The following is a 22,178-nucleotide window of genomic DNA, read 5'->3' as shown; positions in this document are numbered from 1 at the left end:
AGAAACCTCCAGCCCCAAACTTTACAAATCACTTTTGACGTGTTTGCTCAGTCACATTAACTTCCCCATACACTGCACAAATCTTTTTTTTTTTTTTTTGCATTTCAGTTGTGTTTTTACCTTTCTTGAAGTAATACAGCATAGCATGCCAAAAATGTTACTCTTTACTCTATTTTCAATATTAAAACAGAGCTGCCAGACGTTTACCAATTTCGATAAGTTTGTTTGTTGTTGTTTTTAATGCAGGCTACTATGACAGAATAGGACAGAAATGGTAAGGACTTAACAGAAGCAGAAGAGATTGGGAAGAGGTGGCAAGAATACCGGGAAGAACTGTACAGAAAGGCTTAAAGATGCAGATAACCATGATGGTGTAGTCCTGCACCCAGACCTGGACATCCTGAAGTGTGAAGTCGAATGGGCCTTAGGAAGCATTACTATGAACAAAGCTAGTGGAGGTGATGGAATTAGAGCTGAGGTATTTCTAATCCTAAAAGATGGCACTGTTAAACTGCTGTAATCAATATTCCAGCAAATTTTGAAAACACATCTGTGGCCACAGGATTGGAAAAGGTCAATTTTCATTCCAATCCCAAAGAAGGACAAAGACAAAGAATGTTCAAACTACCGTACAGTTGCACTCATTTCACATGCTAGCAAGGTAATGCTCAAAATCCTTCAAGCTAAGCTTCAGCAGAACATGAACCAAGAAATTCCAGATGTACAAGCTGGGTTTCAAAAAGGCAGAGGAACCAGAGATCAAATTGTCAACATTCTTTGGATCATGGAGAAAGGAAGGAGTTCTAAAAAACATCTCAAAAAATAAATAAATAAATAAATAAATAAATAAAAAACATCTCATTCTCCATTGACTACTCTAAGCCTTTGACTGTGTGGATCACAACAAACTGTGGAAAATTCTTAAAGAGATGGGAATACCAGACCACCTTACCTGTCTCCTGAGAAGCGTGTATGCAGGTGAAGAAGCAACAATTAGAACCTTACACGAAACAACAGACTGTTTCAAAATTGGGAAAGGAGTACAACAAGACTGTATATTGTCACTCCAGTTATTTAACTTCTATAAAGGGTACATCACACAAAATTCCAGGCTGGAATCAAGATTTCCAGGAAAAATATCAACAACCTCAGATATGCAGGTGATACCACTCTAATGGCAGAGGAACTAAAGAGCCTCTTGATGAGGGTGAAAGAGGAGAGTGAAAAAGCTAGCTTAAAATTCAGCAGTAAAAAAACTAAGATCATGGTATCCTGTCCCATCGCTTCATGGCGAATAGAAGGGAAAAAAGTGGAAGCAGTAACAGATTTTATTTAGGGCTCGAAAATCACTGCGGATGGTGACTGCAGCCATCAAATTAAAAGACACTTGCTTATTAGAAGGAAAGCTATGATAAACCTAGACAATGTATTAAAAAGCAGAGATATCAAAGCTATGGTTTTTCCAGCAGTCATGTATGGATGTGAGAGTTGGACCATGAAGAAAGCCGAGCTCCAAAGAATTGATGCTTTGAAGTTGTCGTGCTGGAGAAGACTCTGGAGATTCCTTTGGATTACAAAGAGATCAAATCAGTCAATCCTAAAGGAAATCAACCCCGAATGTTCTCTGGAGGGGCTGTTGCTGAAGCTGAAACTCCAGTACTTTGTCTACCTGATGCGAAGAGCAAATTCATTGGAAAAGACTTTGATGCTGGGAAAGATTGAAGACAAAAAGAGAAGGGGGCAGCAGAGCATGAGATGGTTAGATAGCATCACCAACTCAATGGATTTGAATTTGAGCAAACTCTGGGAAACAGTGGAGCTGTGCTGTAGTCCATTGGGTCTCAAAGAGTCTGACATGACTTAGCGACTGAACAGCTAAGAGAATTGTCACAATACAATCTAACAAAATTGTTTTGAATAAAGTTAAGACAAATAAGTGTCACTAGACTCACCTTATGGAAAAACACTAATAAACTTTTGGGCCAATCCAATATCTATTTAATCCAATATCTATTCCTTTTACACATATACCTTTGTCCCCTATGTCCTGTTTTTCCAACCAAAGAAAAAGTTTTGAGGACAGTGCTGTTCCTTGCACAGACAATGTCAATAAATCTAGGCAAGAGTAAATGTTCCGCTGATATCACCAAATAATTGACTTGCTGCTCCTAGACTGTTGATCTATGCTTTAGTCATCCCTATAGGCAATGCCAAAGAATGCTCAAACTACCGCACAATTGCGCTCATCTCACATGCTAGTAAAGTAATGCTCAAAATTCTCCAAGCCAGGCTTCAACCGTATGTGAACCGTGAACTTCCAGATGTTCAAGCTGGTTTTAGAAAAGGCAGAGGAACCAGAGATCAAATTGCCAACATCCATTGGATCATTGAAAAAGCAAGAGAGTTCCAGAAAAAACATCTATTTCTGCTTTATTGACTATGCCAAAGACTTTGACTGTATAGATCACAATAAGCTGTGGAAAATTCTGAAAGAGATGGGAACACCAGACTACCTAACCTGCCTCTTGAGAAACCTATATGCAGGTCAGGAAGCAACAGTTAGAAATGGACATGGAACAACAGACTGGTTCCAAATAGGAAAAGGAATACGCCAAGGCTATATATTGTCACGCTGCTTATTTAACTTATATGCAGAGTACATCATGAGAAACGCTGGGCTGGAAGAAACACAAGCTGGAATCAAGATTGCCAGGAGAAATATCAATCACCTCAGATATGCAGATGACACCACCCTTATGCCAGAAAGTGAAGAGGAACTCAAAAGCGTCTTGATGAAAGTGAAAGAGGAGAGTGAAAAAGTTGGCTTAGAGTACAACATTCAGAAAACAAAGATCATGGCATCTGGTCCCATCACTTCATGAGACATAGATGGGGAAACAGTGGAAACAGTGTCGGACTTTATTTTTTTGAGCTCCAAAATCACTGCAGATGGTGATTGCAGCCATGAAATTCAGAGACGCTTACTCCTTGGAAGAAAAGTTATGACCAACCTAGATAGCATATTCAAAAGCAGAGACATTACTTTGCCAATTATGGTCCATCTAGTCAAGTCTATGGTTTTTCCAGTGGTCATGTATGGATGTGAGAATTGGACTATGAAGAAAGCTGAGCGCCGAACAATTGGTGCTTTTGAACTGTGGGGCTGGAGAAGACTCTTGAGAGTCCCTTGGTCTGCAAGGAGATCCAACCAGTCCATCCTAAAGGAGACGAGTCCTGGGTGTTCATTGGAAGGACTTATGCTGAGGCTGAAACTCCAATACTTTGGCCACCTCATGCGGAGAGTTGACTCATTGGAAAAGACTGATGCTTGGGAGGGATTGGGGGCAGGAGGAGAAGGGGATGACAGAGGATGAGATGGCTGGATGGCATCACCAACTCAATGCACATGAGTTTGGGGTGAACTCCGGGAGTTGGTGATGGACAGGGAGGCCTGGCGTGCTGCAATTCATGGGGTCGCAAAGAGTTGGACACGACTGAGCAACTGAACTGAACTGAACTGACTGATGCCTAACTGGTAAAATGACTATAATAATACTGCTCCCACCTGAGGCTACGCACCAGAGATACTGTATGCAGCTGCAAGTTAATCATGTCTCTATGTAGCTTAAGAGCCAGATAAAATACATATATACAAGCAAGGTGTAATTCAAAATACAAAGGTGGGTCATGTCATTTTCTCATCTTTGAAACTAAAGGTAGAAAGAAATGAGTCAAAGGCATCCATTCTTCCTTCATAGGAAGTTGAGATCAAATAGTATAATCAAACCCTCAGAGCCAGTCATCTTCCCTTTTTGGTTCAAATACTGTATTGATTCTCATTTTTTTTAGAAAATGAACTGTTGTTTTTATCTGATATAGCGCTTCTCAATACTTACTGTGAATCAGAATTACCTGAGGGAATTACTGATGCTTGAGACCCATACTGATTTAATTGGTCTTAATAATAAATGCCCTGTGTGCTTCTAATATGCAACCAGCATTGATAATCACTGATCCAATAGAAAGGGCATGCCCCATAAAGTGATCATGATACTTAGAAAGCTCCTATCCTCTTAGGTTTTGTTTTGTTGTTGTTCAGCTGCTAAGTCATATCTGACTCTTTGTGACTCCACAGACTGCAGCATGCCAGGCTTCCATGACCTTCATTATCTCCTGGGGTTTGCTGAAATTCATGTCCATTGAGTCATTGATGCCATATAACCATCTCATCCTCTGCTGCCTCCCTCTTCTTTTGTCTCCAATCTTTCCCAATGTCAGGGTCTTTTCCAATCAGTTGGCTCTTTCCATTAGGTGGCCAAAGTATTGGAACTTCAGTTTCAGCAACAACCCCGCCAGTGAATATTCAAGATTGATTTCCTCTAGGAATGACTGGTTGGATCTCCTTGCAGCCCCAAGGACTCTCAAGAGTCTTCTCTAGCACCACAGTTTGAAAGCATAAGTTCTGTGTTCAGCTGCTTTTATAGTCCAACTCTCATATCCATACAAGACTACTGGAAAAACCATAGATTTGACTATACAGACCTCTTATGTTAGGTAGCATTAAAGAAGTTGTACCTAACCAACAGAGGTGATAGCTTCAGTAAATTGTAGTAATTTTTGGAGTTTGGGGGCAATTCTGGAAATGTAAAAACTGGGACTTTGTTCCAATGACGTTATGAAAAGACCACCAACTAGATTGTTAAGAAGATTAATTTCTAAGCTTATTTGGAATGTCATCTAATCTTTCTGACCTGCAGATACCACTTGCAAAAAAGGAAAGCTATCTCTAAGGACCAAGCCAGCTGTAGGATTCTCCCAATTTTGGGTTCCAGGACACAAGGGAGTCCCAGTAGGTCAGTGAGAACATAGTGCTACCTGTCAGAGTAGGATGTGAAAGCTATCCTTAAATGTAAGGCAGGCATGCATGTGTGTTCAGTCATGTCCAGCTCTTTGTTACCTTGTGGGCTGTAGCCTGCCAGGCTCCTCTGTTCATGGAGTTTTCCAGGCAAGAATACTGGAGTGGGTTGCCATGCCTTCCTCCAGGGGATCTTCCCAACCCAGAGATCAAACCCACGTCTCCTGTGTCTCCTGCATTGGCAGGTGGATACCACTGAGCTACCTGGGAAGCCCAAATGTAAAGATGTTAGAGAAAATAGGGATTGATCTGCTCTGTAGGGTATAGCAAGACCCAAACAGCTCAGGTAATGGGAAGGCAGATGTCAGCTCAATAAAATGGAACCTAAGATGGAGGAAATGGCAACCTACTCCAGTATTCTTACCTGGAAAATTCCATGGACAGAAGTGCTTGGAGGGCTACAGTCCAAAGGGTTTCAAGGAGTTGGACACCACTGAGCAACTAAGGATGCATGCATGCCTTAATAAAAACATTAAAAAAAATAAGATTATTTCATGATTGGATCTAAGATGAAAACAGATCTTAAATAGTAAGGTGCTTGCTGGCCTAAGAAGAGCTCCAGAAAAGATTGTGTACCCTTATTTTTCACATCCCCTATCCATAACCTATGAAGTTCTTGAGGTCAAGGGCTTTGCATTATATCGCCATATCTTCACTAAATAAAATTGTACCTGGAGCCCAGTGTATGTCCAGTAAGGGTTAGTGGAATGTCAAAAATATTTAACAATATGACACAGAGCCAGTTGGTCAGAATGGACACTGACACATGGCCTTGCTCAGCTAGTTGATGTTGCTTTAGTTGTTGGATCTTTTGGAAGTTCAGGAAGGACAGAATAATAAACTGAAAGGTATGAGGTGAGTTTGGAAAAACAGTTATTTTAAAATTCTAATATTTTAGCACCATTATCCTATCCATGCATATTAGATGAACATTGGCTTTATATCATAAAAATGAATTGATGAGTGAATCAATCAGTAAGATTACAGTAGAGAAATAGAAAATGGTAAACTTGGACTCTAGTCCTGTTCTGCCAGTAACTGACTTGGGTAAAGCTGAATACATCATTTCAGCCGCCCTCTGCCTTAGTTTCTTCATATATAAACTGAGAACTATAATCTTACCCTAAGATTATAGTTAATCAGTCAGGGCTTACCTGATAGCTCAGTAGGTAAAGAATCTGCCTGCAATGCAGGAGACCCCAGTTCGGTTCCTGGGTCGAGAAGTTCCACTGGAAAAGGGATAGGCTACCCACTCCCATATTCTTGGGCTTCCCTTGTGGCTCAGCTGGTAAAGAATCCACCTGCAGTGCAGGAGACCTGTGTTCAATCCCTGGGTTGGGAAGATCCCCTGGAGAAGGGAAAGGCTATCCACTCCAGTATTCTGGCCTGGAGAATTCCATGGACTGTACAGTCCATGGGGTTGCAAAGAGTCGGACATGACTGAGCGACTTTCACTTCACTTCACGGTATCAGTCATCGTGAGGCTTACAGGAAATATCAGATACAAAGTTACACTGCGAAGCTAAATAATTCTGTTCAAAGACTGGTTTTGATAATTAAATATGATGAGGGCATTTAAATGACACCATTCAGACGAAGACTATAATTTTACCCCCTTTGAGGTTCACAAGACATTTTTCTCTTCTAGGAAGTGAGAAGGCAATTTTTACTCCTGGTTACTCTCACTCCAGCCCCATTTTGGAAAGGGCTTGTCTCTCCAGTGGCTTCCCCTGATGCTACTGTTGTTGCTAAGCAACAAAGAGCTAAGCAGGAGCAAAATGTAATTGTCCCAGGAAGGGAATTCCAGGTCTGACAATGACTGGATTGTAGTTTTGGAAACTTTGCCTTCTTGGATGCAAGAAATTCACTACAGGAAGATTTCTTATCACAGGGTTCCTTCTGCAGATGCTCCAAGAGGGCAACTTTTACTACTTGAAAGGTGGGGGAAGGAGCATTCTTCTGGGCTGTCACTTTCTGGCTCCCTGGCACACTTTTTGTCACTGTGATTTCAGAGAGCCCCACATCTGCAGCAACATTTGGAATGTTCCCGATTCCTAACTGAGCCTTAGGAGCCCAGCTATAAGAAATTGATGTGTCTTATCACTGTGTATGGTGCAGGAGCTGAAAGGAGATCAGGAGGAATACCACAGGAGATGCAAGGTCTTCATTGCCCCTAAAACCCCACCTACTTCGTTCAAAACAGACAGAGGTATGCACAGAAAGGTGTTGTAAGGACTGCTTGTTTATATTGAGGGGAGTTTATTGAAAGGATACAGAGGAACCTCATGGAAGGCAAATACAGGAAGTATACCAGGCCTTGTGGGATCTGGGAAATTGCCAGGCAGCTCTTCTCTCTCTTCCTCTCCAGGGTTACACTGTCTCTTGTCTGTGCCTTTTTTATCTATTGGTTTCACCCTTTCAGAGACAAAGGCCAAGGGCCGTGAAAGCGAACCTGCTTGAGGAATCGGAAACAAATTCCTCAAAGTTACCACCCTAGTTTGTAGAACTAGGCTTTGAAACTCAGTAGTCTGATTCCAGAGCCTACTCTCTTATTTACAGACCCATACAGCTGCTCTGTTGCAGTATTGCCTAGTCAAGAAACAGCACAGAGACACCTGGATGTTCCTTAAATCACTTCTTTATAATGAATTGAATGAGCTTGTTGATTTCAACCTTCTAACTAAAAACAATCACAGTAACATTTAAACTTTGAATTATAGAGCTGGAGGGTCCATTAAAGATCATTTGGACCAAGAAATTCACTTAAGAGAGGAGAGAAAACTGAGAAGCAGAAAGATAAACTAATAAATTTCCCAAATTTCCAGGCAGGTGACAAAGCCAGGTTTTGAAACCAGGACATTATACTCAGCTACCAGGCCTTAATTGTATCCTCTGCAAACCAACTCAGACTATGAAAAAGAGAACTAAGAATTAGGAGCTTCCCTGGTAGCTCAGTGGTAAAGAATTCTCCTGCCAGTGCAGGAGACACAGGTTGAAGCCCTGATCCAGGAAGATCCCACATGCCATAGAGCAGCTAAGCCCAGGGGCCACAACAATTGAGCCTGTGCTCTAAAACCCGAGAGCCACAACTATGGAGCTACTGCAGCTACTGAAGCTGCACGTCCTGGAGCCTGTGTTCCACTCTAAGAGAAGCCACTGCAGTGAGAGGCTCACACACCACAACTAGTGAGTAACTGCTTCTTGCCGCAACTAGAGAAAGTCTGCAGGCAGCACTGAAGACCCAACATAGCAAAAAATAATAAATAAATAAAATTTAAAGAAAAGAACCAGAAGGTTCACCAAATGGCATACCCATGAACCTTCAAAATAGGGAGATTTGGGCATGCTCTCTTTTAGAAAATAATTTAGCATATACTTTTGTGATTGTCTATTTTTCACTCCAAATTATAGACCAGAGGAAAGAAAATAGGGTTGAATCCTTCACAGTTAGACTGCTATTCTCTCAGAAATTATTTTAACTTTTGTCTTGTAATAATTGAGAGTAAGAAGGTGTATTAGAGGGAAAGGTAGAAGAAAAATATATTTTGAGAAGTTAAGAATAAGAATTTGCATGTGAGGTATTTCTGAAAACAGTTGGTAACGCAAACTCAGGAATCCTGGCTCAGATAGTAAAGAATCTGCCTGCAATGATGGAGACACAGGAGATGCAATTTCAGTCTCTGGGTCAGAAGAGCCCCTGCCGAAGGAAATGGCAACTCAGTCCAATATTCTTGCCTGGAAAATCCCATGGACAGAGGAGCCTGGTCGACTATAGTCCATGGGGTCACACAGAGTTGGATACAGCTAAGCAGCTAACATGCACACACAAAGCAAAATCAATTATTTGATGTCATATGTTCATATTGAAAGATACAAGATTCATCCATTCATCCTACAAGTTACTGGGTACAGGGCATAATGAAAAGGACTGTGAGATGTATAAAGAAGGGTATTATACCATCTCAACATGGTAGACATTCTCAATCTAGGCAGGAACTCACAAGCTTTAGTTTCCGATCTGCAGAGAAGTTGATTCAAGATAATTCTCAGTTCAATCAGAAATGATGACCAAGTATAATAACGTACCATTTTGCTTATCCAGACCCTCAGTTAGTTTTACCAAAGTAATCACTTTCTGAACATCTCACATAGTATTATAAATAAACAATCTCCCTTGTAGAAAATATTTAGGTACCTGTAGTTGATTATATAGTCTGTAATCAATCTGTATCATCTACTATTAAAATTAGAAAAAAAAAACTGGTATCTAGGATGAATGATCATCAAGCCCTGAGACTTTCTTCAATCAATTAAATTATATGTGTCTGTGTATGTATTTCCATCCTAGCCCTCAGTTTCTCAATGGTGAATTCCTACTCATTAGATAATAAGATAATAGTACAAAATACTAAGTACAGTGGTTATTGGGATGGTAAGTAGGAAGATGGAAATAGTTTCCATTTATCGTATTTACCTAGATTATCTTTTTTTCTTAATTGAAGTATAATTGTTTTACAATGTTATGTTAGGTGTTAGATTCAGATATACAGCAAAGTGATATATATATATATATAGATATATAGATGTTCTTTTTCAGATTCTTTCTCATTATAGGTTATTATAAGATATTGAATATAGCTCCCTGTGCTATACAGTAGGTCCTTGTTGTTTATAAATTTTATATATAGCAGTGTTAGATTATCTTTGTCTTCTGTGTCAACTCTCGTTTCTTCAGGTAGCCCACAGTTCTGCTTAAGGTGATATACCATCCTTTGGAGGCTATGACTATTTGCTATTGCTGTTCAGTCACTAAGTCACGTCCAAGGCTCTGTGACCTCATGGACCACAGCACACAAGTCTTCCCTGTCCTTCACTATCTCTTGGAGTCTCCTCAAATTCATTTCCATTGAGTTGGTGATACCATCTAATCATCTTATCCTCTGCTGCTCTCTTCTCCTTTTGCCTTCAATCTTTCCCAGCATCAGGGTCTTTTTCAAGGAGTCAGCTTTTTGCATCAGGTGGCCAAAGTATTAGAGCTTCAGCATCAGTCCTTCCAATGAATATTCAGAGTTTATTTCCTTTAGGATTGACTGATTTGATGTTCTTGCTGCTCAAGGGACTCTCAAGAGTCCTGTCCAACACCACAATTCAAAAGCATCAATTCTTTGGCACTCAGCCTTCTTTATGGTCCAATGCTCACATCCATACATAACTACTGGAAAAACCATAGCTTTGACAATATGAACCTTTCTGGGCAAAGTGAAGTCTTTGCTTTTTAATATACTATCTAGGTTTGTCATAATTTTCCTTCCAAGGAGCAAGCATCTTTTAATTTCATGGCTGCAGTCACCATCCAGAGTGACTTGGGAGTCCAAGAAAATAAAATCTGTCACTGCTTCCACAGTGACAGATTATTTGTATCTAATGTTTTATCCAAGGGAGCAACCTGTGTGTAGTTGCAGAGTTGTGACACATAACACAATTATCTCAAACTAACACACTCAAGTTTGAAAGAACAAATGAGAAAGGAAATGAGAAAATTAATAAAATTTAATTTTGTTTAACCTTAGTGGGTAAGATAAAGCATTCACTTGATTATATAGTGTTCTTTAAGTAAGGGTGCCTCCCTGTGAAACTGGTAACAAAGTATTTTCTCTAGTGTCAGACACAAGACTGATAAAAGGCAATTCTACTTCTTATCTAAAGATTCACATATTTATTAGTTGTGTCAGGGTAGGTGTGAAAAGGGTCAGAGCTCAGCGCTATATCTGTTCGGAAGGTGTGGCAGACCCTGTGGGGGAAGCCCTCTAAAAGCAGTGGACCAGCCATATAGGCAGGGCAAGCTTCCAGCAGAGATATCAATGTTTAGTCATATCTTCTATAAAGGGACAAAGGTAAAGTTGTAGGTGTGCCAGCAGGTAGGCAGACAATGATAAAAATGAATATACAGCAGCAAACACTGCAGGTAACATCTGCAAGGTCTGTCCATGGCCTGGGAGTAAAAGGAGGTTGTCAGAGTAAGAAGGGAACCCAGATCTGGACCCAGATCAAGTCAGGTCATTAGAAATGGTGATCATAATAGAAATTAAAGCAAAAGTGAAGTCTTCTGAATCCACTGGGGTGCAATGATGCCCAAGAAGGTATCTCTGAAGCTCCAAGAGGGACTCTGACAGTCATATTGTAGCACCAGTGGGGCAGTGAGTCCTGTCAAATGTTATTGCAGAAATAGACTGTCCTGGAAGGAAATCAGACATTCAGCATCAAGTCATGTCATGCTGCCTCAACACTACTAACACTAAGTGAAGTCGCTCGGTCATGTCCGACTCATTGTGACCCCATGGACTGTAAACCTACCAGGCTCCTCCATCCATGGGATTTTCCAGGCAAGAGTACTGGAGTGGGTTGCCATTTCCTTCTCCAGGGGATCTTCCCAACCCAAGGATCAACCCTGGGTCTCCCACATTGCAGACAGATGCTTTACCTTCTGAGCTACCAAGGAAGCTAGCACAATGTTTGGGTTCTAAGCATCACCCTACTGGTTCAAGAAGAGACTGGAGAGACTACTTAAGTTCATTCATAAATCAGATTGCGTTGATGCCTGGAATGGGTTGAACTTTTATGCAGAAATCAATTTAACTGCTATGGAAAGGTGAGGAAGATATCAGCAGAACTGAGGTGGCAGAGTGAGAGATGTTGTTAAAAAGGTCCTTAAAGGTTGTAAAGACAATTTCATTTATATTGGGAAACAGCTTCTACTCAGGTTCTAGCTTTTAGTTCATTAGTTTAAAGAGTAAATTTTAAAAACTTGTGAACTTAGAAAAAATTAGAATTATTATCTAATTGAATGTGGATTAGTATGAATATAAGTGTTCTGTTTTAAGCTAGTCAGGAAGAGAAACAAGCATTTGCTTCAGCATTTTCAAAATATTTATTGAATAACAACTACTGCTAGAGACTTTCTTTATCATAGATTTCTCTCTTGCTGCAACTGCTCCCCAACAATTAATCCCTACCACCGCCACCACTGCCCCCACAATCTTCTGCATGAGCTATTTTTTGTATTTACACCAATCTCTTTCTACAGCTCCTAGATAAGAACTAAATAGACATTTCTCCAAAGAAGATGTACGGATGGCTAACAAACACATGAAAAGATGCTCAATATCACTCATTATTAGAGAAATGCAAATCAAAACCACAATGAGGTACCACTTCACACCAGTCAGAATGTCTGCGATCCAAAAGTCAGCAAGCAATAAATGCTGGAGAGGGTTTGGAGTAAAGGGAACCCTCTCACACTGTCGGTGGGAATGCAAACTAGTACAGCCACTATGGAGAACAGTGTGGAGATGCCTTAAAAAATTGCAAATAGAACTGCCTTATGACCCAGCAATCCCACTGCTGGGCACACACACTGAGGAAACCAGAACTGAAAGAGACATGTGTACCTCAATGTTCATTGCAGCACTGTTTATAATAGCCAGGACATGGAAACAACCTAGATGTCCATCAGCAGATGAATGGATAAGAAAGCTGTGGTACATATACACAATGGAGTATTACTCAGCCATTAAAAAGAATGCATTTGAATCAGTTCTAATGAGATGGATGAAACTGGAGCAGATTATACAGAGTGAAGTAAGCCAGAAAGAAAAACACCAATACAGTATACTAACACATATATATGGAATTTAGAAAGATGGCAATGATGACCCTGTATGCGAGACAGCAAAAGAGACACAGATGTGTAGAGCGGACTTTTGGACTCTGAGGGAGAGGGAGAGGGTGGGATGATTTGGGAAAATGGCACTGAAACATGTATACTATTATGTGAGAAACGAATCGCCAGTCTATGTCTGATGCAGGATACAGGATGCTTGGGGCTGGTGCACGGGGATGACCCAGAGAGATGTTATGGGGAGGGAGGTGGGAGGGGGGTTCATATTTGGGAACGCATGTACACCCGTGGTGGATTCATGTCAATGTATGGCAAAACCAATACAGTATTGTAAAGTAAAATAAAGTAAAAAGAAAATTTTAATAAATAAAATAAAATATTTTTCTGCCTAGTCTTTGTCACCCTAAAGAAGAGCTACCAGAAACATGGGGTTCTACCTTTCCAATTATATTGAGTCAGGAGATTCTGCTCTTGCTGAGGTGGGAAGAAGAAACCAGACATGAAGAACAACCAGCTCAGAACATTCAAGAGTTTTGGTCAGAGGAGAAAATGGCTAGCTTAATCATTTTCTACAGTAGTAGACATTAGATGATTTGCAGCCTCCAGCCGGGCCTCTCCCATTTGAATCTCCTCTACTCTCTTATTGATATCCCAAACTCTCTCTGCTGTTGCTGCTGCTAAGTTGCTTCAGTCGTGTCCTACTCTGTGCCTCCATAGACGGCAGCCCACCAGGATCCCCTGTCCCTGGGATTCTCCAGGCAAGAACACTGGAGTGGGTTGCCATTTCCTTCTCCAATACATGAAAGTGAAAAGACAAAGTGAAGTTGCTCAGTCATGTGCAGCTGTTAGCGACCCCATGGACTGCAGCCTACCAGGCCCCTCCACCCATGGGATTTTCCAGGTGAGAGTACTGGAGTGGGTTGCCATTGCCTTCTCCGAAACTCTCTCTACCCTTGTACATATCTTCACTGGCTAAATAGAACTTAAGTTTAAGATTTACATTGACTTACAATAGGTGTTTGGTTATATGGAAGGGTAAGTAGACTTCTTTTCTAGAGAAGACTCTTGAGAGTCCCTTGGACTGCAAGGAGATCCAACCAGTCCATCCTAAAAGAGATCAGTCCTGAGTGTTCACTGGAAGGACTGATATTGAAGTTGAAACTTCAATACTTTGGCCACCTGATGCAAAGAGCTGACTCATTTGAAAAGACCCTGATGCAGGGAAAGATTGAAGGTGGGAAGAGAAGAAGATGACAAAGGATGAGATGGTTGGATGGCATCACTGACTCAATGGACATGTGTTTGAGTAAGCTCTGAGAGTTGGTGATGAACAGAGAGGCCTGGAGTGCTGCAGTTTATGGGGTTCCAAAGAGTCGGACAGGACTGAGCAACTGAACTGAACTGAACTGATTCTGGCTCTAATGAAGTGGCTTGTATCATACCTACCCACCCTGTAAAAAAATAGCACATCTGTTTGAAGGCATTTGAGAGTATCTAAGGTCCCATCACTTCATGGGAAATAGATGGGGAAACAGTGGAAACAGTGTCAGACTTTATTTTTTGGGGCTCCAAAATCACTGAAGATGGTGATTGCAGCCATGAAATTAAAAGATGCTTACTCCTTGGAAGAAAAGTTATGACCAACCTAGATAGTATATTCAGAAGCACAGACATTACTTTGCCAACTAAGGTCCATCTAGTCAAGGCTATGGTTTTTCCTGTGGTCATGTTTGGATGTGAGAGTTGGACTGTGAAGAAGGCTGACCGCCAAAGAACTGATGCTTTTGAACTGTGGTGTTGGAGAAGACTCTTGAGAGTCCCTTGGACTGCAAGGAGATCCAACCAGTCCATTCTGAAGGAGATTAGCCCTGGGATTACTTTGGAAGGAATGATTCTAAAGCTGAAACTCCAGTACTTTGGCCACCTCATGCAAAGAGTTGACTCATTGGAAAAGACTCTGAGGCTGGGAGGGATTGGGGGCAGGAGGAGAAGGGGACGACAGAGGCTGAGATGGCTGGATGGCATCACAGACTCAATGGACGTGAGTCTGAGTCAACTCTGGGAGTTGGTGATGGACAGGGAGGCCTGGCGTGCTGCGATTCATGGGGTCGCAAAGAGTCGGACACAACTGAGAGACTGAACTGAACTGAACTGAAGGAAGCCAAAACATGATATGTCAGGATCCCCAAAAGAAGGGGAGAGAATTGAGGAAAGTCAGATACTCTGCACTGTTTTTTCTTCAAACATTTGCTGATTCAGAAGACTTACATGGAATATGAGGAACCAAGCAGAAAGGAGTAATTAAAAAAGTAGAAAAACTAAGCAGGCTCTGACTATATCATGAGCCTGGGAGACAAAAAAAAATGTGGTTTAGGACTTCCAAGGCAGCCAGGACTTGAGCAGTCAGTCACAGAGAGAAATACAACCCAGAGAAGTAGGCTCTTGTGCTGATTTTCTTCTCATGGAATGGGATGATGCCTAAGGAACATGTAGCATGGGACGAAAAATATCATAATTCAGGCCCAACCAAGAAGGATGGATTCTGGTAAATATTCCCAGGCTTTCATTTGGAATCCTGAAAGTCTCTCTTCTTAGAAATAAGAATAAACTCAAAAGAGACTAGGTCTTTCAGTACTAGAAGTCCAGCTCCAAATTAATTCAATATCTGATTAAATTAAGGTGAGCAGTCTGTAAGACTCAAAAGAATATTTTTTTCTGGAGGAAAATAGCACGAATTAGAACTTCTATAATTTTTATACATGTGCCAGATGTGGCATTGATCAAAATTTAATAGGCATTCAAGGAGATGGAGAAAAGAAAAAAATAGATAATTAATAACACTAAAAGTTGATCCTGATTTGGAATTATCAGACATAGAGTATAAAATAATTGTGATTGACATATTAAGAAAAAAAAAGAAAAGTTGCAAACTTTCACAAGATTCATACTTTTCTTTAAAAATGAAATAGGAATTCTAGAAGAAAAAATTCAGAAACAGAAAGTAAAGTCTCTATAAATGGGTTTAATGACCAACTAGGAACGATTTAAGAGAGGACTGGTAAACTGGAAGTTAGGTCAACATTTCTGAGATGCTCAGTCATTTTTTAAATAGAAAAATAAAAACTTCTGCAAAAAAAATTGTTGATGAGCTTGTCAGTTATGTATGTTTGAGTTTGTGTTTATGTGTGTTATATAAATGATATTCTTTTTTAAAATTGAAGCAGAGTTGATTTATAATACTGTGTTAGTTTCGTGTATATAGCATAGCTATTCAGTTTTTTGTGGATTATATTCCTTTATAGGCTATCACAAGATATTGTATATAATTTCCTGTGCTATACCATAAATCATTGATGCCTATCTATTTTATGTATAGTAGTTTGTATATATTAATACCATACTTCTAATTTGTACTTCTCTCCTCCTTTTCCCCTTTGGTAAGCATAAGTTTTTTTTATGTCTGTAAGCCTGTTTCTGCTTTGTATACACATTCATTGGTATTATTTTTTAGACTTTACATATAAGTAATATTATATAGCATTTGTTCTCTCTCTGACTTATTTCACTAAGCATAATTTTCCCTAGGTCCATCCATGTTGATGCCATGATAATATTTCATACCTTTTTTGTGGCTGAATAATATTCCATTATACACATAAACACACACACATCTCACATCTTAAACTGATCATCTGTGATGGGCACTTGGGTTGCTTCTGTGTCTTGATTATTGTGAATAGTGCTGCTATGAACATTGGGGTGCATGTATCTTTTGAGCTACTGTTCTTGTTTTTTTTTTATGGACATATAGCCATAAGTGTGATTGCTGGATGATATTGTAATTCTATTTTTTGTTTTTTGAAATATGTCCATACTGCTTTCCACAGTGACTGCACCAATTTACATTTTCACCAACAGTATACAAGAATTTCCTTTCCTTCACATCCTTGCCAACATGTATTATTTGTAGACTTTTTTTGTTACAGCCATTCTGATAGACATGAGGTGATACTTCAGCATGGTATTGATTTGCATTTCTCTATTAGTGATGTTGAGCATCTTTTCCTGTACCTGTTGGTCATCTGTATGTATTTGGAGAAATGTCTGTTTAGGTCTTCTGCCCATTTTTGATTGTTTGTTTTTTTGATATTGAGCTACATGAGCTGGTTGTATATTTTGGATATTAATCCCTTGTTGCTTGTATCATTTGCAAATATTTTCTCCTATTCCATAAGTTGTCTTTTCATTTTGTTGATGGTTTCCTTTGATGTGCAAAAGCTTTTAAGGTTGATTAAGCCCTATTTGTTTATTTTTGTTTTCATTTCTTTTACCTTGAGAGACTGATCTCAGAAAACATTGCTACAATTTATTTGAAGGGTGTTTCATTTATGTTCTCTTCTAGGAGTTTTATGGTATCATGTTTTACATTTAGGTCTTTAAACCATTTCGGGTTTATTTTTTCATTGTTTTACATGCAGCTGTCCACCTTTCCCAGCACCACTTATTGAAGAGATTATTTTTTCTCCATTGTATATTCTTGCTTCCTTTGTCATAGATTAATTAAATGTAGGTGGGTGGGTTTATTTGGGGGCCCTTTATTCTGTTCTATTGATTTATGTGTCTCTATTTGTGAAAATACGACACTGTTTTGATTACTGTAGCTTTGTAGTATAGTCTGAAGTGTGGAATGGTTTGCCTCCAAATTTGTTCTTTTTTTCCTCAGGATTGTTTTGGCAATTCAGAATCTTTTGTGGTTTCATATAAATTTTAGGATTCTTTGTTCTATTTCTGTGAAAAACATCCTGTGTTTTGACAGGTATTGTGTTAAGTCTGTAGATTGCTTTGGCTAGTATGGCCATTTTAATAATATCAATCCATCAAATCCAAGAGCTTGGGATATATTTCCATTTCTTTGCATCATCTTCAATTTCCTTCAATATTTTATAGTTCTCAATCAACATTTTATAGTTTTCAGAGTACAGGTCTTTTGCTTCTTTGGTTAAGTGTATTCCTAGGTATTTTATTTATAAATAATATTCATATATATATATAATACTCTTCTATATATATTTAGTTTCAATTGAACACACAAAGTGTAGCAACAAAGCAGATATAATCCTGGCTTTTCTCAAATTTATAGTTTAATGGTACTGTTTACATAGAGAAAGTAAAAAGGAAGAAATAACAGAAGGGAGGAAGAAGGAAAAAAAGGACATCTTTTCTCATACTTCAGAGACAAAGTCAAGAAGAGATAATTATCTAAATTAATCTAGCTTTTATTATTTATTTTAACCTCATAACCTTCCTTTTCTATTATTTGGTTAATTCAGATTAACTTTCAATTTTTAATTTTGTTTGGACCACACATCTCAGCACATTCCTATTTTTATCTTATCATATTTCCAAAACTGAATATCTTGTAATTTTATATATTCCCCTGAGATCTTCATTTGGATAATTTGCATGATTTTTAGAAGAAGGATTCTGAATGAGCCATGAAGCTTGGCATGGTATTAGGTATGGTTGGGTATTGAATAAATATTTGTATTAAATATTTGATAACTTTGTATCATCTTTTATGTTACATATATTAGAGAAAGTTTAAGGTCTTAGAAATTAAAATATTATTTTATAAACTTAAAGAATATTAAGTAAATAAAGCTGTATTTGAAAAGACAGGAACTAAAAATGGAAAATGGTTGTCTTATGCAAGACAAAATGGATATTGAAGCCCATCCTTCCTTTCAACACTGTAGTTTATTGCTTGTCTCTTCCCTAATCTTTTCCTCCTCTTCTCTGCCTACCTGTGAGCGTCAGCTTTCTTTTGGGCTTTGTGTTCCCAGAAATCTTCCGCTGAAGTCTTTACCTCTGAAGAACCATTGCACTTTCCATTTTTATCACTGATTGACTCATTTCCTACCTATTTCTCTAGGCATTTTCTTTCACATACATATCTTATCTCTAACTTAAAACCCCTTCAATCAATAGACATTTAATACAAGATGCTATGGAAAGTATAAACAATATGTACCCATGGATATACATAGATCTCTGATGGCTTCTGATTCATTGTTGCCTAATTCTTAATAGAATTTGTTGTTCAGTCACTAAGTCTTGTCCAGCTCTTTGCAACCCCATTGACTGCAGCACAGCAAGCTTCCCTGTCCTTCACTATCTCCTGTAGTTTGCTCACACTCATGTCCACTGAGTCAATGAGGCTATCCAACCATCTCATCATTTCTTGCCTGCTTTTTCTCCTGCCTAATATCAATTCACTAATTAGTCTCCCATATAATAGAATCTGCACAGTTTTGATGAACACTAAAAACAAAGATTTTACTTCCAGCTATCTTCATATCCCTGGTGGCTCAGACAGTAAAGCATCTCCCTGCAATGCAGGAGACCCGGGTTCGATCCCTGGGTTGGGAAGATCCCCTGGAGAAGGAAATGGCACCCACTTCAGTACTCTTGTCTAGAGAATCCCATGTATGGAGGAGCTTGGGAGGCTACAGTCCATGTGGTCGCAAAGAGTTGGACACGGCTGAGTGATTTAACTCACCTTCACATCCAGGTGTGGCTGGGTGATTTTGTCCAATATAATGAAAATAATAGAGGCATGTAATATATCATTCCTTACCCCTATTCTAATACCTACAATGCAGGTGCTGCCATCTTGGCCCATGAAGTTGAGATTATGTACTATAAAGCAACACGGCAGGTAGAAGCATGACACTTGGAGCACTATGCCAGTCAGGATTGCCTGGCCAGATTTTGATTTTACAATTTCTGTTATTTTAGGGTTTCCTTTACTCACTCCTAATCTATGCTAACTGACCAGGGCTCTTTATCAGAACATCATGCTAATATTCCTGTGCTTCAATACTCTCATAGTATAATAATAATGACCCTTCAATATTGTAAGACTATTTTCAGTTCAGTTCAGTCACTCAGTCGTGTCCGATTCTTTGCAACCCCATGAATCGCAGCATGCCAGGCCTCCCTGTCCATCACCAACTCCCAGAGTTCACTCAGACTCATGTCCATCAAGTCGGTGATGCCATCCAACCATCTCATCCTCTGTCGTCCCCTTCTCCTCCTGCTCCCAGTCCCTTCCAGCATCAGGGTCTTTTCCAATGAATCAACTCTTCACATGAGGTGGTCAAAGTATTGGAGTTTCAGCTTTAGCATCAGTCCTTCTAATGAACACCCAGGACTGATGTCCTTTAGGATGAACTAGTTGGACCTCCTTGCCGACAGAAGTAAAATTTAGTTGTCGTTGAGTTCCAAAGTTAGTACACATTTCTTACATTTGATTGGTTCTTTAACAATGAAGAATATATATCAATAAAAGGCACTTCCTAGCTCAAACATGTCCCTCATCAAATGAAATGACTATCCATAAACTTATTTAATTGTGTTAAGATATTGTCTCCAGGGGTTTCCTGTTAAAATATTAGTTTATGCCTGAATGAATATATATCAATTACAGTCTAGGTTAATGTCTCAAAGGATCTAAAATTGGCAAGTGGGGAATGTCAATTTTAGTATGATTTCCAGAAAAAAGTTTTATTTCTAGAGTAAAGAGAACTTTTAATTAGCTAAAGACTTATCTCTTATGACAAAGTTTCTGTAGTGCAACCAATGAGTTAATCTTTGAGGTTCTAGGTAAAATTAAAATGAAGATTTTTAAGCAAAATGATACTCACTCCTGAGAGCTCCCAGAACTGCTAGAACGGAGATGTTCCCATCACAGCTATCGTCACTCCACATCCTTTCCCAGCTTCTTTTATTCAGTTCATATTTTCCTACTTTCTGTTATATCCCCTGAGCTCAAAGTACTCTGTTTTTCAAGGCAAAACTAACACTTCTATTAATTAATCCATCTTAGACTGTTAATGACTGCCCTGTGTACATATAGGAGTGTTAATGCTTCCCTCTGATTAGATGTCCCCTGCAGTGGCTGTAGTGGAGCGTTAACCTTGCTGTACTCTGCTTAGTAGGGAAAGTAATTGTGTGGAAGTATTTCTTGGAACATTCTCTGGAGTTCCACCTAAGAAGCATCTCTCTTACGCTTTGATAGCCTGACTCCTTAGGAAAACCAACATTGGGATAGAAAGAGAAGGGGTAAAACTGAGGCTAGCTAAAACAGGCATCTGGCCTCACCATTCAGGAAATTCTGACTTATATTATCCTGTAGGAATAGAAACAATAATCGGAACTGATCCAACCATAGTCCTGAACAGGGCAAAAGACCTCTGGAGACTCCTGGCTGACTTGGGTTTGTCATTTGAGAAAAACACTCAGAAAGTCTTGAGTGAAACCTAAGTAGTTATTAAAAGTGATGAGGAACTTGGAGTTTATGCTGAATTTCTCTGTAAAATTTACGTTTTATGCTTTAAACTTGGGTTTAAAGAATGAATTGAGTAACATAAAGGGAGAAAATTTGAGAGTGAATTAAAGAATTGAAGGTAATGATGAATTGCCATTCCATCTGTGTGATGTCTTTAGTTTTTGGGTGAGTATCATAGATACAATATGATCTTTAAGGAGACTGACCTAGAGAAAAAACATCTCTGAATTTCCCCAGATTTATCTGCATCTCAGAGAAAACTTGGCATACTAGAAAGAGAATGAGATGGTTGGATGGCATCAACGACTTGATGGATATGAGTTTGAGCAAGCTTCAGGAGTTAGTGATGGACAGGGAAGCCTGGCATGCTGCAGTCCATGGGGTCACAAACAGTTGGACATGACTGAGTGACTGAAATGAACTGAACTAGGTTTCTCAGTTTTTCTTCCAAGGAGCAAGTGTCTTTTAATTCCATGGCTGTAGTCACCATCTGCTGTGTTTTTGGAGCCCAAGAAAATAAAGTCTGTCACTGTTTCCATTGTTTCCCCATCTATTTGCCATGAAGTGGTGGGGATTTGATCAATCGTATTATTTCAGCCACCATCAGGCCGAATCCAGGCAGCCCAAGCCAAAATGATCAATTAAGCTGGAAAGTTTAGACACCAAATATCTAGAACCTCAGGTCCACAATTACCTACAAAATGAGGCTAAAATTCTTGCCCACTTAATGATTCAACTTACTTTCTGAATCAAATTTGGTTATGAATATTGCAATCCTCTGAAAGTTAAAGTGCTGTATAAGTGGACAGCACATTAATCAACAGACTGGTCATTGTAGAGTCTAATCAGATCAATTAAGATCAATCAAGTCAACCAGGACTGAAGGATGGAGCCAGTTGCCATGTAAAAACAGTCTGCTTTAGGGCCGTCCCTTGTGTCCAATTTGCCACTTTTCCCTGTTTTTACTCCTGTTTAGTCCTGGAAACACTGCAAGTGATTTCCATCTGATTTAGGGAAGTAATGGAGCAAAGAGACTATCTGTAAACATAAAGAATACAATGAGAAACATTATGTGTGTATATAAAGAAAGTGAAATAAAACCAGGCGAAAAAATTTTACAGCTTGTCTCAAAAGAATTATAAAATTAGTAGATGAAGGGTATGTTGTTACATTTTTATATTTGCATTTTGCCAATGGAAGGGCCTCATAATATTTTTACTATACTTGTAGACTTG

The sequence above is a fragment of the Ovis canadensis genome, chromosome 23, assembly GCF_042477335.2.
Source record: "Ovis canadensis isolate MfBH-ARS-UI-01 breed Bighorn chromosome 23, ARS-UI_OviCan_v2, whole genome shotgun sequence".
Taxonomy (NCBI): Eukaryota; Metazoa; Chordata; class Mammalia; order Artiodactyla; family Bovidae; genus Ovis; species Ovis canadensis.
The sequence above is the reverse complement of the archived record's forward strand: the minus strand, read 5'-3'. Positions refer to the sequence as shown.